The sequence below is a fragment of the Neolamprologus multifasciatus genome, chromosome 16 (genome assembly GCF_963576455.1).
Source record: "Neolamprologus multifasciatus chromosome 16, fNeoMul1.2, whole genome shotgun sequence".
NCBI classification, from domain to species: Eukaryota; Metazoa; Chordata; class Actinopteri; order Cichliformes; family Cichlidae; genus Neolamprologus; species Neolamprologus multifasciatus.
Window position 1 is genome coordinate 21,705,868 of NC_140454.1, and position 10,670 is coordinate 21,716,537.

The 10,670-nt window shown below is 41.2% G+C and overlaps 1 protein-coding gene across 5 annotated transcripts in view; it reads right to left on the reverse strand.

Moving 5' to 3' along the window:
• Window positions 1-9,034, reverse strand: part of map3k13 (mitogen-activated protein kinase kinase kinase 13) — a 41,186-nt gene extending 32,152 nt beyond the window's left edge. For 4 of the 5 annotated variants that reach the window (XM_085136467.1, XM_085136462.1, XM_085136464.1 and 1 more), the window contains exon 1: window positions 8,914-9,034. The gene's annotated coding sequence lies outside the window, so the exon portion shown is untranslated. Of the gene's footprint in view, window positions 1-8,616 lie in introns of all 5 variants that reach the window. The other variant, XM_085136463.1, reaches the window with a different exon arrangement.
• Between the last annotated feature and the right edge of the window lie 1,636 nt (window positions 9,035-10,670).

Below are 10,670 nucleotides of genomic sequence, written 5' to 3' on the forward strand. Positions count from 1 at the left end.
GAAGGAATATAAAAGAGGAAAGAGTGCAGGGTTACAGTCGGTGGCAGACAGTGGTGGTCTGCCTGAGATTACAGCTGTGCAGCTGGGAGAGGAGGATGCTGCTGCTGCTTAGTGGGGTGAGAGGTTAGAGAAAAGAAGTGAGGTCACAGCTGTGCAAAGGCAAGAGGAGACTTAAGGGCAAAGCACGGACATCATAAAGTACCCGTGCAAAATATACTGCATATATATTAGTTACATTCACATCTGAATGTGAAATAAAGTGCAAGGGAGAAATTGTTTCCACATTCCTGCACTCTTGTTTACCACTAATACATTTAATCTATGACATTACAATCAGATGATGGTCACTTGATGCATTTATTAAACATTACAATTTAATAAATGTATCAGCGGTAAAGCGAGACCGCGTGTGGAGTCACATTTAATTGTTTTTGTAGAATTTTATTATGTGCACAGGCTGCTAAAGAGTTACATGGTTAAATTACTTTTCTGTTAAACTAAAGGGTTAAGCAGCCATGCTGTACTTTTAGCTAAAATTTCACGTGAAAACACTGCCTAAGATGCTCTTGTGCATACACTGCATTATTAATATTGAGCTCTAACACTGCTGCTGACACCTTATGGCAATGGATTCACACTTTGAATTAGGTGATCAGTGACAGACGCTCACTGGAAAAGGAGGATGGAAAAAGCTCTTCATTTTGGTTGAACTAACACACGCTGCTGCCTGCGAGCTGCAAACACTGATAAAGCCTTCAGTTTTTTTCTTCTGTATCGTCAAAAAAATCATTAGTGTAAATTTCGCTGGAATCCTGTGATATAATCTTGAGACTTTATGGCCTACCACCAGTCTGTAAAATGTTTCCAAGCACCCTGATTTATCACAGACGTTTGGTTTCAGCCCTGAACACAACTTAATCAATTATATCGTTTCAGATTAATTAATCTGATAGACTGACAGTGTAAAAGTAGTAGTAGTAGTAGTAGTAGTAGTAGTAGTAGTAAACCAATGTTTAGTCCACCACGGCCCTGTTATTTCAAAATACGCAATTTCTGTTCTTTAGAAAAAAATGTTCTCACATCTTGGCATGTAGGGCCCAAAGGCTATTTACCTTTTTTAATTATTTATTGTTTTCTAATCAAAAAACAGCAAAAACATCAACTACATCAACTTGTTTGGCAGTAGGCAGATATCAGTCAATAAAGCTAAGGGTAAGGCTCAGGTATTGTTCCATCTCCACCTAAAACCTAAAAATATTCAATTTAAAAGCATTTAAAATCAATCATATAATAAATCAAATAAATAATAAATTATTTTTCTGCCATTCACCATCAGTAGGACATCCCAGTTTAGTCCAACTCTTCATCAATGGCGACCCAAACCCTGTGCAGCTGATTATTTTGGTGATTATCAGCTAATTCAATGCATCACTGTTCAAGTTAAAGAAAGAAAATACACATCCATTGTTTTCTAAAATCAATATAAATATTTTTTCAACATCTAATTTGCCTCATTTGTCATCATTTAGTGGAAATGTTCTTCACGTGGAGTTTGCTGCACACTTGCACTTTGCGACCAATTTTGGGGAATTATTCCTGTTGCATTGAGCGAGCGCTACGTAATCCGTGGGTAGCTGTGCATCGCTGTTATTCATACATTATTCTAAAGTTGCACACATCAGCAGTCGGAGGTGCTCGAACGCACTCAGCCTGTATGACTTGTTCAATTCAATTTCAATTCAATTCAATTTTATTTATATAGCGCCAAATCACAACAAATGTCGCCTCAAGGCGCTTCATAGATACAGAGAAAAGCCCAACAATCATATGACCCCCTATGAGCAAGCACTTTGGCGACAGTGGGAAGGAAAAACTCCCTTTTAACAGGAAGAAACCTCCGGCAGAACCAGGCTCAGGGAGGGGCGGCCATCTGCTGCGACCGGTTGGGGTGAGAGAAGGAAGACAGGATAAAAGACATGCTGTGGAAGAGAGACAGAGATTAATAACAGATACGATTCAATACAGAGAGGTCTGTTAACACATAGTGAGTGAGAAAGGTGACTGGAAAGGAAAAACTCAATGCATCATGGGAATCCCCCGGCAGCCTACATCTATTGCAGCATAACTAAGGGAGGATTCAGGGTCACCTGGTCCAGCCCTAACTATATGCTTTAGCAAAAAGGAAAGTTTTAAGCCTAATCTTAAAAGTAGAGATAGTGTCTGTCTCCCGAATCCAAACTGGAAGCTGGTTCCACAGAAGAGGGGCCTGAAAACTGAAGGCTCTCCCTCCCATTCTACTTTTAAATACTCTAGGAACAACAAGTAGGCCTGCAGAGCGAGAGCAAAGTGCTCTTGTGCATGTGCTCTGGTTCTTGCTCCTCCACTCGTGTGTGTTAATATGCTCCCCATGAGGCGCTGCAGGCTGTGGTAATTATAGAAGCTCAGCTAGCATACATATCACAAGAGAGATGTGCATTTAAAGCAGTGCACTTTTAGCATGAACACAAACCAACGGATATACTGAAGATGGCTGTGCAGATATTAAACGTCGTGCTGACTGCCTTTTTATCAAACTCTGTAAAACAGCTCTCCTCTAAATAAGTCTCAAACTTAAACAGAGCTGACAAATGCACCTGTTTTCTTGACTTCATATTTCTTCATAATTTTAGCAGCAGAGTCTGGACACACTTGGGGTTCAGCAATGCTGCGTTAATCTACCCCCACCCCAACCTCACGGTCACACAACTGTAATACCCTTACCCAAATATAAAGGGCTTAACCCACTTCTTAATAAAATCCCAGTCCTCACACACGCTGACCAGCAGGGCGTCTGCGAGTGTGTCAGATAAACTCTTTGGCAAACGATAACTCCATTAATGCCAACGGGGACAGACGAGCCCAGGATATGGAAGATGATTACTTCCTTAACCACGCTGAGTCGTCATTGGCATTTAACAGTCTGATATAGATGTAAGGCGTGCCCGCTCTGCGTGTGCGCACAGCAGGCCAAGGATGGGATGGAGGCAGGGCCTGTGGAGTGCAGACATTGTTATTACCGAAATGTCACTCAGAAAGAAAGGAAGGAAAGCAAGGAAAGGAGGAGAGGGCCTGAGGGTGGGCAAGCGAGTAAGTGGATACAGAAAGAGTGGGGAAAGAGAGAGTGACGGGGGTGGCGGTAACACATTCATCTTCATATCCCTCTTTTAGCCCAACATTTGCTGTTTGGCTTTTTCCACTCAACTGCTCTTCAATGGCTGCGCTGCCTGCAATGTGAGGGCTATTTTTAACAGCTGTTAGGCTTTCTGTCATGTTACCTAATCAAACCCACGACAAATCTTTTTTTTATACAAATTTGAGAGATTAGGACATAAACTGTGTTTAATCCCACACTCTGGGAAATTCACTCGTTACAGCAGCACAAGGGACAGGAAGAAAAGGTGAATTAGAGAAATATTAGAAAACAATACAAATAGAAAATAAATAAATAAGAAAAATAGTGACAAAAATGATGATGATGAAGGACCTATGATAGAACCACAGTGGAGGACTGAGCTCTAACAGTCTACTGCTATCAAAAGGAACCAAGACCTCAAAAGCAAAACAAGTCTGGACGTCTTCTCTGGAGTTTACAAAGTGAAACCAAAGACCTTGTCTCTAGTGGGAACCAAGTAGCATCAAAAGTGTAGTTTTCTGTGCTTCCCCCCCCCCCCCCCCCCACTTCATTTCAGCTCCACTGTTTTATGCAGACTTCTGCACATTTGTAGTGTTTCTCCTCTGCTCTCTGTTTCACTGCATTATGATGAAAAAGACTACAGAGCAGAGCAGACACACATTGAGCAAAGCAGGTGAGAGACAGGTGAAGTTAAGATATCTGACTTGTCAGGATACTGTTACAATGCAATTAAAGCTTCCAAGCAGGTGTTACTTAATCTACACTTAGCTGTTCTCCACTCAGGGTAATGGTTTTACTCTTCCCTGAGTAAAAGCACTTTTTTCTGCAGAATGGAGCAACTTTGTGTCTCCCCCATGACACAATTTGTAACCACATGAGGCTCATCAGCTTTATCCCTCTGTCATTACTACAGCCCTGCACATCACCTTGTTCTTGAAAATTGTTACCATTACACTTCTCCATTCCTCAAGCATCCTCTCACTCTCCAGGATCAACATGGTCCAAAGTTCTACTGCCCTGTCTCCCAGACATCTCAGGTGATAGGTATGTAATGTGGACCAACCACTTTTCATCCTCTTCATAGGCACATTGACTTCCTCCTTACTAATCCTCTGCACTTCCTGATTCACCAAGGTCCCTCCACCCACCCTTCTTTTGCTCTCATTTTCTTCACTTATCAGCTCCTTAAAGTCATCCTTCTATCTTCTCAGCACACTCTCCTCACTCGTTAGTCCATTACCATCTCCATCCTTAATCACCCTGATCTGCTGCACATCCTTTCCAGCTCGATATCTCGGCCTGGCCAATCAATATAAATCCTTTTCTCCTTCTTTGGTGCACAGCCTTACATACAACTCACTATAAACCTTTTCCTTTAAAACCCCCATATACAAAATTCAAGTCTCTTTAAAGCATGAAGGAATTTTTTCACAGAAAAATGACTAAATATGTAGTTTTTATGAAAACAGATGAGTTTCTTTAGATGTTTAACCCTTTCCAATGTTGGGAATTGCACCAGACGTATATAACCGTTCATCACTGGGGGTAGCACACTGCTGACAACAAATAAAAAAAAAAATACTTTAAATGCTACATCTTACGAAACACAACAATGAGCTTATTTATTAAGCCCGATAAGACACCGAAGCTGCTGCTATATAAATGTGACCCAAACAAGCAAAGCGAGTCTCCAGGGCTGGGATTAGTGAGCTCAGACCAGCTGCAAGGCTGCGTCGCTGCTGCTGCTGCTGCTACACATGTCAATTACATAAATGCAGCTTCCTGTCTCTGCGCCAGCATCGGGACCTTATTATGCTCTGCTGACGCTCCGCTCCACTTGGGACTCAATAGCTCAGATGCGCAGGTACTCTAGAAACAAACGCCCTGTTGTAATGCAACACTGTAACCGTGGAGACCGATGTCTTTAAGAAGACAGGATTTAAAGGTCGAGCCATGTAAAGCAGGAGCGGGCAGTTAATTTTTCCCAAGGGGCCACATGAGAAACTGGGACTGATGTGGAGCGCCACACCAGTGAGCTGCTAACACCCACAACAGTCCCAGTTTCTCATGTGGCCCCTTGGGAAAAATTAACTGCCCATTCCTGATCTCAGAGATAATAAAGGAGGAATTCTGTGTTTTTGCTGTGGAAAAACATCCCAATTACAAAAAAAATATGTCCTGGGACAACTTTCAGGTGTGGATTTATAAACAGTTGGTGGACTAGCTGTACGTAGGACTGCACCAAAATGAAGTAGCACATAATTTAGCTCCCTAATGTGTTTTGTTTTTGTTTGTTTGGTTGTTTTTTGTTGTTTTTTTTACAAAAATTAAAAAAGCTGCGTGTCAGAATCTCACTTCTTTTCATAAAAAGTTGATTGATGATTCTATTTTTCAAATTAGACGGAAATAAAGCCAGAAGGCAACATTTCTGCATATTAATTTTCTGTCAGTTCACTAATCAGTCAGCTAATCTGTTCTGCATACAGCCCTTTAAACAACAGTTCCACCAACAGCTTGCAAGACAGGTGAAAATTCCAGGAAGTCTTTCAGGAAATTACACGTCACACCTATGCGAGTGCACTTTGTTGAAATGAAAAACAACCCGGTGCTTGTTAGTGGCAGTTTCAATGTCATAAAAAAATATACTACAATAGCTTCAAATGGTAGATTGGCCCCACATGTATAGATGTGACACTGTAACACCACCTGAGAGGTGCAGTCTCCAGCTCGGAGTCACCTGGGGGGGGGGCACATTTGGCTGATTAGTGTCGAGTGTGACCTGTAACTGCACCACAGACAGGCAACAGTAACAAGGGAGGCAAAGCCATTAGTGACACATGTGGGCACTTACTGGAAACATCCCTCTCAGCACAATGAGGGTGGAACACAATGCTGCTGCTGCTGACAGCCCACAGCAGCCGTGGCTCACATGTGCGACGCCTTGTGCCGCCGACTGACTGTCAAAGCGTGTTGGCACAAATGAAGAACCCAAACGCTGTTGTGACATCATGAAAGACACATGAATGATGGTGGCTGATTTGTGTCAGATGGCTCCCGCTGCGCTGCTCATGGAGCGAATGTGCAGGGTAAGAGGTCCACACCATCTAAAACTCAGTCACAAGCTGTTTATTTATTTATTTATTAGGTACAGATTGGTCCCGATTCAGTTTTAGGCAACACGGCACGGACACAGGCGCTGACGAGGGAAGCGATTAATTACTAACAAATACACATCCAAACAGTGTCCACAGCTGCTAAGGGGCACGCCTGTGAGGCACTTTGGTTGACATTTTTTGCACTTAAACCAACTTTATGGAGAAACTAAAGTGAGTTGATTGAGATCTAAGGTTGTCTTTAGGCTCTAGTTTAGGAATGGATAAAGTTTTAAAAGTAAATAAATAAATCCAGCATTTAATTAGCCTTCATCTTGCCAGCTGGCTGACGTGCACCAACACAAAGATCACTGATGAACTAGAATCACGTTATACAGCAGTTCAGAGTCACTTCAGCTAGAGCTGTTCGATAAAAACGTCTGTTTCATTTTATGCTATAGTTTGTTTCGTGGTGTCGCAAAATAAACTCTTTATGGCAATATTTTTCATCGTTTTGATGGTCACTGTAGTGGCTATATTAATCTCTTAAAGTTCTCTCTTTCTCTTATATTTAATATAACCAGACTACGGAGGGACAAGCGCCTGTTTTTATGGGTTGTCATTAGCAACAACAACGGTAAACCATCGCCTGTCCGCTTGTTTATGTTCCACATAGACCTTTCACAATAAAGCTCAAGATCCTGTTGAGACTTTTCAAAATAAACTGAATCACGTGAAAGAGCAGATTATTTACGGATGAGAAGTAAAAAAGAGCCGCCAGGTGCAAAAAAAATAGACCTTAAATTCAAACGTTAGAACAGGCTTTTCCCGCAGCACGCCGTGTAATAAATACAAAGAAAACGGCGGCCGTTACAACCTATGTCTAAAAATGTATAGTTTCATGCATCTGTTAAAACACTCGACTCCAGCTACATGACGCGCAGCTGGAAACACTTCCCGCAAGTCGAGTTGCACGAGATTCACAGAATTTACAGAAAATGTTACATTTTTGTGATTTATATCGTTATCGGGACGATAGAATTCTTATATCGGGATATGAGATTTTGGTCATATCGCACAGCCCTAACTTCAGCCATTCACCTTTCATTGATTTCTGCTGAAGTTCAAAGTGAACATAAGAATGGGGAAGAAAGATGATTTTAGTGACTCTTAACATGACATAGGTTGTTGGTGTTGTTGTTGTATTTCAGAAGCTGCTGATTTCCTGGGATTTTCCCACAACACCATCTCTAGGGTTGCAAAGTGAGCAGCACATCTCTGGGTGAAAATGTCTCACTGATATCAGAGGAGAATAAACCAGTAGCTCTGAGGTGAGAGGAAGGTAACAGTAACTAAAACAACCACTTGTTACAACCAAAGTATGCAGAAAAGCATCTCTGAATGCACAACACCTTTAAGTAGCTGGGCTACAGCACCAAAAGACCACACCAGTTGCCACTCCTGTCAACTAAGAGCAAGTGTCTCGTATCAGTGGTTCAGGCCGGTGGTGGTATAAGGGTGTGTGGGATTTACCACACTCACCACAGTTCGTACCTTTTTAGTACCAGAAGAGCCTCACTTAAATACCACAGTCTACCTGAGTATTGTGGCTGACTATGTCCGTCCCTTTATGACCACAGGGACTGACATAGTCTGATGGCTGCTTCCACCAAAATAACACACCGTGTCACAAACCAGTTCACTGTACTCAATTATATCTCAGTGTCAATACAATAGAGCACCTCTGAAGCCCATTAATCTGCAGTAGCAATATGACCAGTATCTGAGAGGAATGTTTCCAGCAGCTTTTTGAATCTATGCCACAAAGCATTAAGGCCTACCTAACCAGCTACTATCAACCACTGTAAGACATTTATCCCCTTTTTTTATTAGCATGACTTGCAATTCTCCCTATGCTCAGAAGTGTTAACTCTAGTGAGGACCAACAAAACCAGCTACACGTATTTCCCATCACATCATTAACACACCACAAGCTGATTTAACTTTCATTGAATATGTAAAAAATAATTATTAGGGCTGGGAGGAATTAGTGGTGTACAGATGACAATTTAAAATAAATGAAATTAAAAGTAAATAAGCACCAACCTGTCCCATCCTGTATCTGTTTCTCTCTTTAGCCACGTAGTCAAAAAAAAAAAACTAAACTAAACAAAACTTCAGTCTGAGAACTCAATAACAAACATTTCTTCACCAGCCTCTATAATTTCACCTCCTCTCCTCAGCAGCCTGTAATTTCCTCCCTCTCCTGGGTCAAACACAGGCTCTCTGTAGCTCGCTATTTAACGAGATTGTGCACTTGGTTACATAATGACGGCGAATAAGAGCACTAACCTCACCTATACCTGCCGTGTGACTCCCGCCGCTTAAAACCACGTCTGTGAGGGAGCCACAGGTGAAGGTGGTAAAGCTGCTGAGGACCGGGAGCCGATTTGAGGCTTTGATTTCATTCATAAACACTTTCAGGACCAGTCGTCGCGTTAGACAGCAGTTCAGTGACAGCTGCCCCGGTCGGCACATTACAGCCTCATCACCCCACCAACAAACCAACAGACCGGAGCGTTTCTCTTCACCCTCTTCACACATTAACCTCCTCTCGGTAAATGTCCCAGACACAACCCGGTTTCTTACCCTTCGGCGCTTCTCTTTTCCTCACACAGGTCCGCCTGTCTTCTCCGGGTCCATCTATTTACTGTCCACACAGAATGGTACGGTCTAGTCTTGTGAGCGTCACACGTCACTTCCGGAGCCTCTATAACCCGTGCACCTGTAAAGCTGTTCACGTGGTCAAAGATCGTCTATTTAGTGCGTGACAGCACAGGAACGTGAGTTTCTAATAGCACTGAAGGTAAATATATGAATACATTTTTTAAAGTTCTGCTTTGTAATTACATCATAGCGGAAGACCACAAGCTGATTCATGTTACATGTGAATTTCTTTCTAAGTTTCTTTCTAATTTGCCACGTTTTCCCCTCATAGATAGATTATTGATCTATCTGTGATTATCTTGATCACTGAACTGTCATAATGCTTTAATTCTGCGCTGTACATTTGCAGTTTGGCACACAACATAATACAATTTTTATTTTCACATACAAAAATACAAATTTATGTAACATGCATATTCTTATCATGTACCTACCCTGATCAGAATATTTTGATCAAGGTATAGTACTGGCTTTATTTATGTATTTATTTTTCTATGCTTATCGTTCTGTTCGTTTAATTTAGTTGCTTTTTATTCTTGATAGACACTTTAATGATTCTGCAAGAGATATAACTGTGCTACAGGACCTTAATAAAGAATAAAAATAAAATGAGTGTAATCTACAATGAACACAAAATTGTTAAAGGTATCACAGGCTCATATTTATGGTCTTATTATGTGAGGTGGTGCAATATTTTATATACAGTATATACATATACACACTTATACAAAAGTTAAAGAAAAACAGCAAGACTGAGATTGTGCAAAAGAGAATTCAAGCAGATATACTGTAGATGCCATAAATAAATGCTAATTAATTGTTTAACTAATTATTATTATTTAAAGAATGACACTATGTAGGTCTTCATTGTCTTAAGGCTAACAAGAACAACACTATGCACTAGCTACAGTGTTGGGAAGGTTACTTTTAAAATGTATTCCACTACAGATTACAGAATACATGCCCCAAAATGTATATTGTAACGTATTCGTTACGTTACTCAATGAGAGTAACGTATTCTGAATACTTTGGATTACTTAATATATTATCATGCTGTTTACGTGAATGTACTATTGCTGTGTGATTTATTACTATTACTGAAGGTCCGCGGCTCCGAACCATAGTAAAGGGGCCTCTGGCGGTTCTCTTAGCCGAAAAATAGCTTTACTTTGTTGTCTGGTTCAAGTTTGCTAGAGAGAGACAGAGAGAGGGATTGAAAGGCTGCTGCAAAGTAACTTATTGTTTCGGAGGAAAACACGAACACAGTGTACAGTCGAGTCTTAATAGCTTACTTACAACTGGGCTCGTCAGGCACTCTTCTTGGCTGCAGTGGTTATTATTATATTTACATGCTTCCAGCTCCCGTTTCTGCTGATGACAGGTCATACTTTTCCACTCTCCTTTTTCTCCCTCCTCGCGCTCACAGACATAACGGGTATGGCCAGTGTTGCCAACTCCTTAGTAAGGAAAATCGCTATTGGCTGTCCTAAAAGTCGCTAGAAGTCGCCAAATGACGTCATCACCTAATTTGCATAATTTGTCATGCTAATGTAATTGTAACCTACGCTGCTGGAGAGAGAAATAACATCGTGGAAGAGACATAAAGTGAGTAAAAAACGTCCTAAATGCAGTTAGAATTTATTTAGAACTACAAATTAAATTTCTTTTAGCAATTATTG